Consider the following 10,029-nt stretch of genomic DNA (forward strand, 5'->3'; position numbering starts at 1 on the left):
TTATCCTCGTGCGAAACCCTCCTTATACCTATTCATCAATTCATTTAGTGATTCCTTCTCCCTCGCATCCCCCCTCCCCTCTCTTTCTCCCGGGTGAGGGATTGAATTTGGTAGATTCTCCCGATGAAGACTGTTCCCGAGTTGGCCAAGGAGATACCACCATCATCAGCGGTTCTTGAGGTATTGGAGGTGTCAAACAAACTATAAATGGATTTCAAAATGATCTGATGGAAGACTTCCCTGCACCCAAAAAATCTTTATCATCCACTTATCAACCATCGGCTCGATTCCGTCATTCCACCGATATGGTGAGTGGGGGTAAGGTGAGACACAACGAGAATGGGGATTCTCGACACGAAATCACAAAGATTCTAGGTGCCTAGTTAGACAGATTCACTTCGCTGGATCTCCAGAAGACGCTGGAGGCATTAACGTCAGCATAATTGATACAATTGGCGCAGTAAGCAAACTACCGCGAAGAACACCAGTTTTTGCGGGCCCGGGTGAAGTATCGATTCGTGGAACAGCAATCCGGTAAACATTGATACGGGGAATATCACTTCACATACTACTGAAAATCAATCCATTGTGTCAAATCGTTGGTTTACCCCTCCCCCCCCCCCCCCAACCCGAGGTGGATCAGAAGAACTATTGAGATCGAGAATCTATCCCTAAAGGTGGACGACCTAATAATATCTACCTGCTGTTGCCACGGAGTGTCAATATCAATGTGGGGAGGGTGAAATTGACAAGGAAGGGAAAAACTTTTCGAAGTAGAACCCGGTATCTATGCGAACCATTTCTGGGGGGTGGGGAGCGTGAAGGATCCGTTAGATATTTCCAAGAGTGTTAGGAGGGAAAACAAGACCCAGGGGGTGGGCAGTAGGGATCCGAGTAAGTCAGAGGATAGTGGAGCAATCTAGGGGAAAAATTGGTGTTGGTGTTGGCTGCCTGGGGATGCATAGTATAAAAAGGATGTGTGTGGAAGTGGGGGGGGTGGGCAGCAAGGTTTCCTAACCCATCAAATTGATTGGATGGGGAGAAAAGGTTTCTAGTATCCGACATACTTACGAGCTCAATCCGATACAGAAAAATGAGCAGCTTGCTAATATTCCCATTCAGTGGTATACTTAATATCGAGTCCCCCATCTATCAATCATGTGCCTCGATGCAGGTGAAAGAAGGGCGATATAGTCAAGTGGTAAGACAAAGGACTGCAAATCCTTCATCCCCCAGTTCGAATCTGGGTGTCGCCTTGTTGTGCCAGTATCAATAATTTCGACGATTTCGGGATTGACTACCGCGCCAGACCCGGACACAAATCGAGATGCTCCATAGTATATTATGGCCTATCACGCTAGATGTATCCGGATATGCCACGGATAGGCAATCCTGATCTTAGTGTATCAGGAATCGAGGAGTAAATTATATGGATTGACAACCCCTCGGGGATTGGGACTTGGTAACATTATAAAATATATTGGTGGACGGATCCGCACTCTTATTACCTCCTCCCACTCGGGTATCATATGAAACAGAAATTGATTCCCATGTACGATATGTTACTGACTTCGATTCGGGTTCATCCATATAAGCACCCAGTAGTTGGAGGAAAAGGAATTCAATAGAATTGAATTGAAGGGATAGGAATTACGACCACGGATATGGTTAGTATTGCTTGGGCTGCTCCGATGGTGACTCCTACATTCTCTCTTTCACCTGTGGTTCGGGGAAGAAGTGGATCGCAGTGAGTAATTTTACACTACTCCTCCTAGTATAGTAGAATCCGGGAGATGTGAATCGTTGGGGTGGGGCCCAACGATTCGACCCCCTCTAGAATCTCTTGCTTCTTCGTAGGAAACACATATGGTATAACTAATTCCCTTCCATTTATGGGAGAATTCACCCCCCCCCCCCAATCTCAACTCTCTGTAGGAATCTTCTCTCCCGGGAGGGGGAGTCAACCAGGTAGTTTCCAAACGACCCCTATTGGATATCCGCTGGTTAGATTCATCAAATGCCTCGATCTCTTCTCTACGTAGATATAAATTTTCAGCAATAGGAAATATTGCAGTTCCACTTAAAAGTATTTCAGATAATAGTAGAATCGGATCTAAGCGCCAACCTTGAAAGATAAGAATTCCTCCGCATAATAATCCAATGGAGGAAAGGAAAAAGTCGTAGTATCGGGATAGGTTGGGAATCTATGGATTGGGTAATGCGCCCCCCCCCCCCCCAAAAAACCATGGGTGATTTTTTCATTTCGTTGTGGCTTAAGCAGGACCAGTAGTTGGAGCGAGGTGTTATCTCTCACTTCTCATCCACGTCAGTTTCTTCTGTCGAACTTCCCGGATCCTCTTTCACCGGATTGAATCGGGAAATAGATAGATAATCTTGATATATCCGAATCAATGGATAGATAGAAAAATCTCTCCACGTTTCAAATTTCAATCCGGTTTGTTCTTTATGCACCCGATCCACCCCGTTCCGTAAAAATAGGATCTTTAGACTCATGTCTGACTCCATTGGTTACCCATAAATCCATATGTACATATAGATCTCCCCTCCAGAGGGGGGAGGCTAGAACCAAAGATATCACAGGGGAGAGAGATATTGGAACCCGCCAATCCCCTCCCCCCCCCTAGTTTTCGAAGTATGGAGAAACATATTGAATCAGTTTAGTCATGGATTGATTCCTATTGGGATTCATTACTACCGACACCAGTTCAAGTTTCACATCCCCGGGTAGAGATATGCTGAAAATCGCAGAGATGTTGCACGGGTACATTTGGGACCACACCTCTAGATACATTAGGTTCCCTCTTTGCGGAGACATACAGGAATACACCTATCACTACTAGCCCGATTCCGACTATTGCACCGGGACCTGGTTCCATGGAAATCATAATAAAAAGGATGAGTGAGATGGACCTCCCGATCGATAGATAGATGGGTCTTTCTATGTAGATCATCTATCTATCCAGATTTTAATTGGGATGGGACTGTGGAATTCAAATTGGGGGAGTAAAAATTAGTAGTTTACTGGCAACCGAGTTGCTACTTCACGCGGAGTAGCATCCTATTTCATCCCCTACCCCGGGACGTATATTCAACCTTCCCTTATCTACTTACTACCATCCGCGGCGAAACAATAGACCAGGTTCTCGGATTAATTGTTCTGAGCAGCCGTTTGAATGTAAGGAATAGGTAGAAAAGCTGTAGGTATTGGAATAAAGAGTGCAGTAGCTATGAATGCGAGGATATTTACTTCCATATTAGTGGTTCAAATTGATTTGAGGAGTAACTTGAGTGACCCCATTAGGAGAGACTCCTGAACTTTATCGTGATATTGTGAGTCATCCAACTCTACTAGAGTGGATCTGATAATCGGGATAGAAAAAAATTAACTCGGTCTGGTCAAATCTCTGATATCAATTACATAGTATATCACGAAAGAAAATTTTAAGAGTAGTCGATTGTTTACGCTTCTTCGGCAAGAACTTGCCCCCCCTTTTTTATATTCTTACTGAGACAGAGAAGAGGGGTTAGTCACCGCATCTTTCTGTGGCAGCAAACGAATCTAGAAGCACTGTGGGTGGGAATCTATGGATGGAAAAATCAATGACTGGAATAATTTCCCCTCCTCCCCTTCCCTCTCTCGCCTATGGGTTGACGTGGCTAGAGATTAGCCCCGCAAATAAGCTCATTTGAATACTCGTAGTGAATATCCATAGTAAGCGCGGGCATGTGGAACTGGCGCGAGGCGGATGTCTCGTCTCCTCGAAGAATCAAGACAATTGGGGCTTTCGGGGTTAATATCTCCTGCATCTGTATATCCGAAACGGGATTCGAGTAAAAATGGTTTGTCGGATTCACCGTGGATGGGGAGATAGAGCATTGACTCCTAAGCACCCAGTACATAGACTTTAATTAATTGCTGGGATTGTAGTTCAATCGGTTAGAGCACCGCCCTGTCAAGGCGGAAGTTGCGGGTTCGAGACCCGTCAATCCCGCTACATTTTATTGAGTCATTTCAAATAACTCAGTCGAGATATACAAATTATAATGAAGTAACTCCGCGGTTTCTGGGTCGAGCTGGATTCGAACCAGCGTAGGCGTTGCCAGCGGATTTACAGTCCGTCCCCATTAGCCACTCGGGCATCGACCCATAGATTTAGACCGGGCTTGGAAGTACTTGAAAACAGAATCGGTCTCGGAAGTGTAAATGAAAGGAGTTTATTGATGTTTTCAATCTGGGCCCCTCCCGCCACCCTGAGAAGGTACGAGGGCAAGAGAAGCCATAACGTCCGTAGTGCTTCTGCGAGATGAGTATAAGTACCCCCAGGGGAATTCGAATCCCCGTCGCCTCCTTGAAAGAGAGGTGTCCTAGGCCTCTAGACGATGGGGGCCCAATCACTCTTCAGATAATAAGAGATTATCTATAAATCGTCAATCTGATTCTCCCGAATCCCCCCCGAATACAACATCCAATGGATGGGGAATTGGAATACCTCTCCGAATCCTTATCGCAAAATCCCGCTCGATGCATACCTATATGCGGAACCGCATGTGGCATCTCCCACAACCTCTAGGTCGACTGCTTCCTAGATGTGTAGGAAGTCGAACACGGCATAGAGGTAACGCTGAGACTTAAACCTTGCAATTCTCCGAAGTGAAGTGAGGCAGTTGAAAAGCTTCACCCAATCCATATTTCCATGGACGATTATTTCTTTCACCGATGAACTTATGTATCCCAATAATAATTGGTAATTACCAGCAGCATCAGTAAGTATATAGGCTTCTCCATTGCTTTTGGTTCATTCAATGTTCTGTTTCCCCTCGAGGGAAAACCCAGATTGGAAATCTACGCCTCAAATCACTCGGTTATGACTTCCTCAATTGGGAATATCTCACTCCTGAAGCTCAAAAATATTCTCTCCACCGGTCTGAACTATCCCGGGGGCTACTGCCGGGGGTGGAAGCGGGGCAAGAAAGTCGGGTCGGCGGATAGCGGGAATCGAACCCGCGTCCTCTCCTTGGCAAGGAGATATTTTACCATTCAACTATATCCGCGTGATATGCCACCCCGTTCTATATTGAATAACTATATATGTGGTAACTCCTCTAGTCAACACACCTAATCCATCCACCTCGTCTCGGGATTTTCCCTCGTGGACGGAGAGCCCCCCCCCCCCCGAGGAGGAAGTGTCGATTCCGTAGACCGTAATTATTATTGATTCTCTCTCCCCACTCGCCATTATGAATCGTGAGGAGGGGGCCAGAATTACCGATACATTGAATCTCTGGGATATGAAGGAATTAAGTATACCCACTAGGAAAACTAATCCGATCCATAAGGAAGCCCCTGAAAAGACGACATTTTTGTTGCTTGACCAACCATTGGGGGAAGCAAGCACGACAGGTACACCAATTACTAGTAGGAATGAAATGGCGATTAATGTGAATAAAGCCAATTGGAAAGCAATAGTCGTAGTTAGGACTCTCGACGTATCAGAAGTAGAGGATTTGTACCATCTGATCCCCATCCGGTGGGACTTACACCATACCGAGACCGAGGATTTTGGACGGAACAAGAATCCTTCTAGTTCAGTACCCCGGAATCCAATGTCTCTTTCGAATCTCTTGATAATCCATCAAGTAGGAGTAAGAATTTGATTATTTGGAATGATCCCTATATTGATTTCATAGTAAATCATACGAAACCATCATCTCATATCTTTCGTAATAGGGGTGAATCTCGATACAATACATGTGTATCAAGATCGACAAGATCTCCGAAGAATTGGAGAAGAGCTTTCTAGGAGAGGTGGTCGAGTGGTTTATGGCTCCAGTCTTGAAAACTGGCATAGTGCTGAAACGCTATCGAGGGTTCGAATCCCTCTCTCTCCTCAATTGATTCAGTACCGGACCCGACGGGAGGGGGTATTAGTGGTCTATCGGTGGTCTAAAAGAACCACCTAGTATTTCCCAAAAAATGCCAATGTCCCCGAGGGGAGCCTATTCTTAATAATGATAGATGAGAGGAATCTTCTGAAGCAGTCTGGGGGTATTCCTCCTCCGCCCCGGTTCATGCGCCGCATCTCCAGGCCCAGGTCCCGTGTCAATACTTTCCCTATCAGGGTTCGAGGGATAGGAAACAAACAAATATGAGAGATCTGATGTTAACTAGAGGTATTTAAAATACCAGTTCTATCGATTGACTTATCGGGATGATCAAAGGTCAATTACCCACCCATTTGCGGGATGGGTACGTTCCACCAGATACAACTGGTGAGGATTCAAATTAGCTTCAAATTAGCTTACGGAGATGAGTCGTCATCGCCAAATCACCCCCTCCAGGGGGGTGATTTGTAGACATAAGTGCAAATGCTACCGAAACTTGTGGTTTCCCGGAACCCTATAGAAATGAACAGTGAGTTACACCTCGCCCTTCCCTCATCCGCGAGGTAAAGGTTACTGCTGGGTATATACCGACGTATCGAACTAACCCCACTGGGGGGTTAGTTTATGTATGAGCTGTGTCCCGGTTCCGCAAAGAACCACCAGTAGAAAATGGAAATTTGTCTGGTATGGTAGGTACTAATACTACCAAGTAATAACTTTCCATTAATATCTCAGCAATTTGTCCTAATTTAATGGTGTCATGGAAAGAACGGGTTCGGTATCACGGTCAATTCCCTTCTCAAACCCGGCTGCCGCCGCACGGGCTCTTCCCGCATGCCATAAATGACCCACAAAAAAGAAAAATCCTAGAACGAAATGGGAAGTAGCCAACCAACTTCGGGGAGATACATAGTTCACGGCATTTATCTCAGTAGCTACTCCACCTACGGAATTTAAGGAACCCAGAGGTGCATGAGTCATATACTCCGCGGAGCGTCGCTCCTGCCAGGGTTGTATATCTCTTTTCAACTTACTCAAATCCAAACCGTTGGGGCCTCTCAGTGGCTCCAACCAAGGAGCACGAAGGTCCCAGAAACGCATTGTTTCGCCTCCAAATATGATTTCTCCCGTGGGGGAACGCATCAGGTATTTACCCAAACCAGTAGGTCCTTGAGCGGAACCTATGTTGGCGCCGAGACGCTGGTCCCTGACAAGAAAAGTAAAAGCTTGAGCTTGAGAAGCCTCTGGACCGGTAGGACCATAGAATTCACTAGGATATGCCGTGTTATTGAACCGAACGAAACAACAAGCAGTAAAACCAAAAATAGCAAGTGCTCCTAAGCTATAGGACGGGTAAGCCTCTCCGGACCACACAACAAAAGCGCGACGGGCCCAAGCAAATGGTTTGGTCAATATGTGCCAGATCCCCCCGGAGATACAGATGGATCCCAGCCAGACATGTCCCCCAATAATATCTTCTAGGTTATCGACACTTACAATCCAACCCTCTCCACCAAAGGGGGATTTGAGTAAGTAACCAAATATGACACTCGGGCTTAAAGTGAGATTCGTAATCTTCCGTACATCCCCACCTCCCGGGGCCCATGTGTCATACAAGCCTCCGAAATATAACGCTTTGAATACTAGGAGGAAGGCGCCGGCTCCTAACAAGATTAGATGAATACCCAATATAGTAGTCATCTTATTTTTGTCCTTCCATATATAGCCGAAAAATGGGAAGGACTCTTCTGAAGTCTCGGGGCCAATGAGAGCGTGATAAATACCCCCGAACCCTAGAACCGCGGAAGATATCAAATGAAGGACTCCAGAAACAAAATAGGGAAAGGTATCGACGACTTCCCCACCGGGACCCACTCCCCAACCTAGGGTAGCTAGGTGGGGAAGTAGAATTAACCCCTGTTCATACATAGGCTTCTCCGGAACGAAGTGAGCCACTTCAAACAAATTCATGGCTCCAGCCCGAAACACGATCAAGCCAGCATGAGCTACATGGGCACCGAGTAATTTACCAGACAGATTGATCAGTCGAGCGTTACCGGCCCACCAAGCGAAACCTGTGGTTTCCTGATCGCGACCACCCAGAGACAGAGTTTCGTTAAAGAGCGTTTCCACGGGGTAAGACCTCCTCGGGGAATACAAGGTTTTCATGAGGCTGATCCTGAGCTGCCATCCAGGCACGAATACCCTCATTCGACAGAATGTTCTTTGTGTAGAAAGTTTCAAACTCAGGATCTTCCGCCGCACGAATTTCTTGGGAAACGAAGTCATAAGCACGCGAATTCAAAGCGAGACCAACTACTCCGATAGCACTCATCCATAATCCAGTTACTGGCACGAATAACATAAAGAAATGCAACCAACGTTTGTTGGAGAAAGCGACACCGAATATTTGGGACCAGAAACGATTAGCGGTAACCATTGAATAGGTCTCTTCGGATTGAGTTGGGTTAAAAGCACGGAATGTATTTGCGCCATCACCGTCTTCAAATAAGGTGTTTTCCACCGTGGCGCCATGAATGGCACACGAAAGAGCAGCACCAAGGACTCCGGCGACTCCCATCATATGAAACGGGTTCAACGTCCAGTTGTGAAAACCCTGGAAAAAGAGAATGAATCGAGAGATAGCTGCTACACCGAAGCTGGGTGCAAAAAACCAACCGGATTGCCCTAACGGGTAGATTAGGAATACAGAAACAGAAACAGCAATGGGAGCAGAGAACGCTATTGCATTATGGGGACGTAATTGTACGGACCTAGCAAGTTCGAATTGACGTAACATGAAACCTATCAAAGCGAAGGAACCGTGAAGAGCAACAAAGGTCCATAGACCCCCTAATTGGCACCAACGGGTGAAGTCTCCCTGTGCTTCCGGACCCCACAGTAGAAGCAAGGAATGAGCGAGACTATTTGCAGGGGTGGAAACTGCGGCAGTCAGAAAATTGCAACCTTCCAAGTAGGAACTAGCTAATCCATGAGTATACCACGAGGTGACGAAGGTTGTGCCGGTGAACCAACCGCCTAGGGAGAAATAAGCGGTGGGGAAAAGTAATAGACCGGACCAACCTACAAATACGAAACGATCCCTTCGTAGCCAATCGTCCATACTATCAAACAAATCTTTCGATTCCTTGGAGGATTTTCCAATGGCGATGGTCATAGTTATTCTCCTATTCAACTCTTCCAACCATTTTGGGTGCCCTTCTATTTCATGACATGATAGGGTCGTGGTGTAGGAAATGAAACTACCATATCACTGCCCCTTCTGAATAAGAATTTGTCGGAATCTCTCTGGCATGGTAACAATATTCCTAGGTCCCGTCGAGGGTACTTTTCTACTCCGTCTCGTTCCCCCAAGCGGATGGATATGGATAGAGTACCGATACAACGAAATTGATTTCGTGATTCTTCAGAAAGTGGGTAACCCTTTCTCTTCTTCCGAGACTCCATCAACCCGTTCGCTACGTCGATGAATCCTGATCCGGAACTTTATCCCAGCTAGATTCCTTCCAATTGAACAATCAACGGCATCTATTGGATCTCTTTATGTGGTGCTGGTGTTTCCTCCCGCATGTCCTGCCCACTGGAGAAGTACAGGAAGGAGTGGGAGAAGCACCAATTTTCAGCAATCTATCTATTTGGTGAATTGAGTAGGACACGCGTACATACAGATATTTATGATCCGTATCTTCACTTTACTCGTCTATTTCACGATGGAAGAGACACTTCCTGATATTTATTCTACCAATACTCAATACCATTCGGAAGCTTTTCGCTCCCGAATCATTCGGGTGATTAATGGCGGGTGGGTGGGGGGGGGTGGGGGGAGGCCACTTTTCCTTGATGTCGGACGAGAGAAACAAACTCCCGTCTCGATAGATTAAATGAGAACCATATAGTCCGTCTTACCTCCTGGTTAAGAAGCGGGAGATGGATCGGAATGATACGAGAGAAACCCGTAGCTGGGAGTTAGCTGAAATCTTTTCATACGAGAATTCATTGGAATATCTCCCCCTGCGGAGAGATGTATCGATAGTCAGAATTCTCATTGGATTCCTGTATCAGGGTAACTGAATGATCTTCCACATCATGAATTACATCTACCTA

This window comes from Dipteris shenzhenensis, unplaced genomic scaffold, assembly GCF_047967505.1.
Source record: "Dipteris shenzhenensis isolate YYH24624 ecotype China unplaced genomic scaffold, Dip_SZ_1.0 scaf0117, whole genome shotgun sequence".
NCBI lineage: Eukaryota > Viridiplantae > Streptophyta > Polypodiopsida > Gleicheniales > Dipteridaceae > Dipteris > Dipteris shenzhenensis.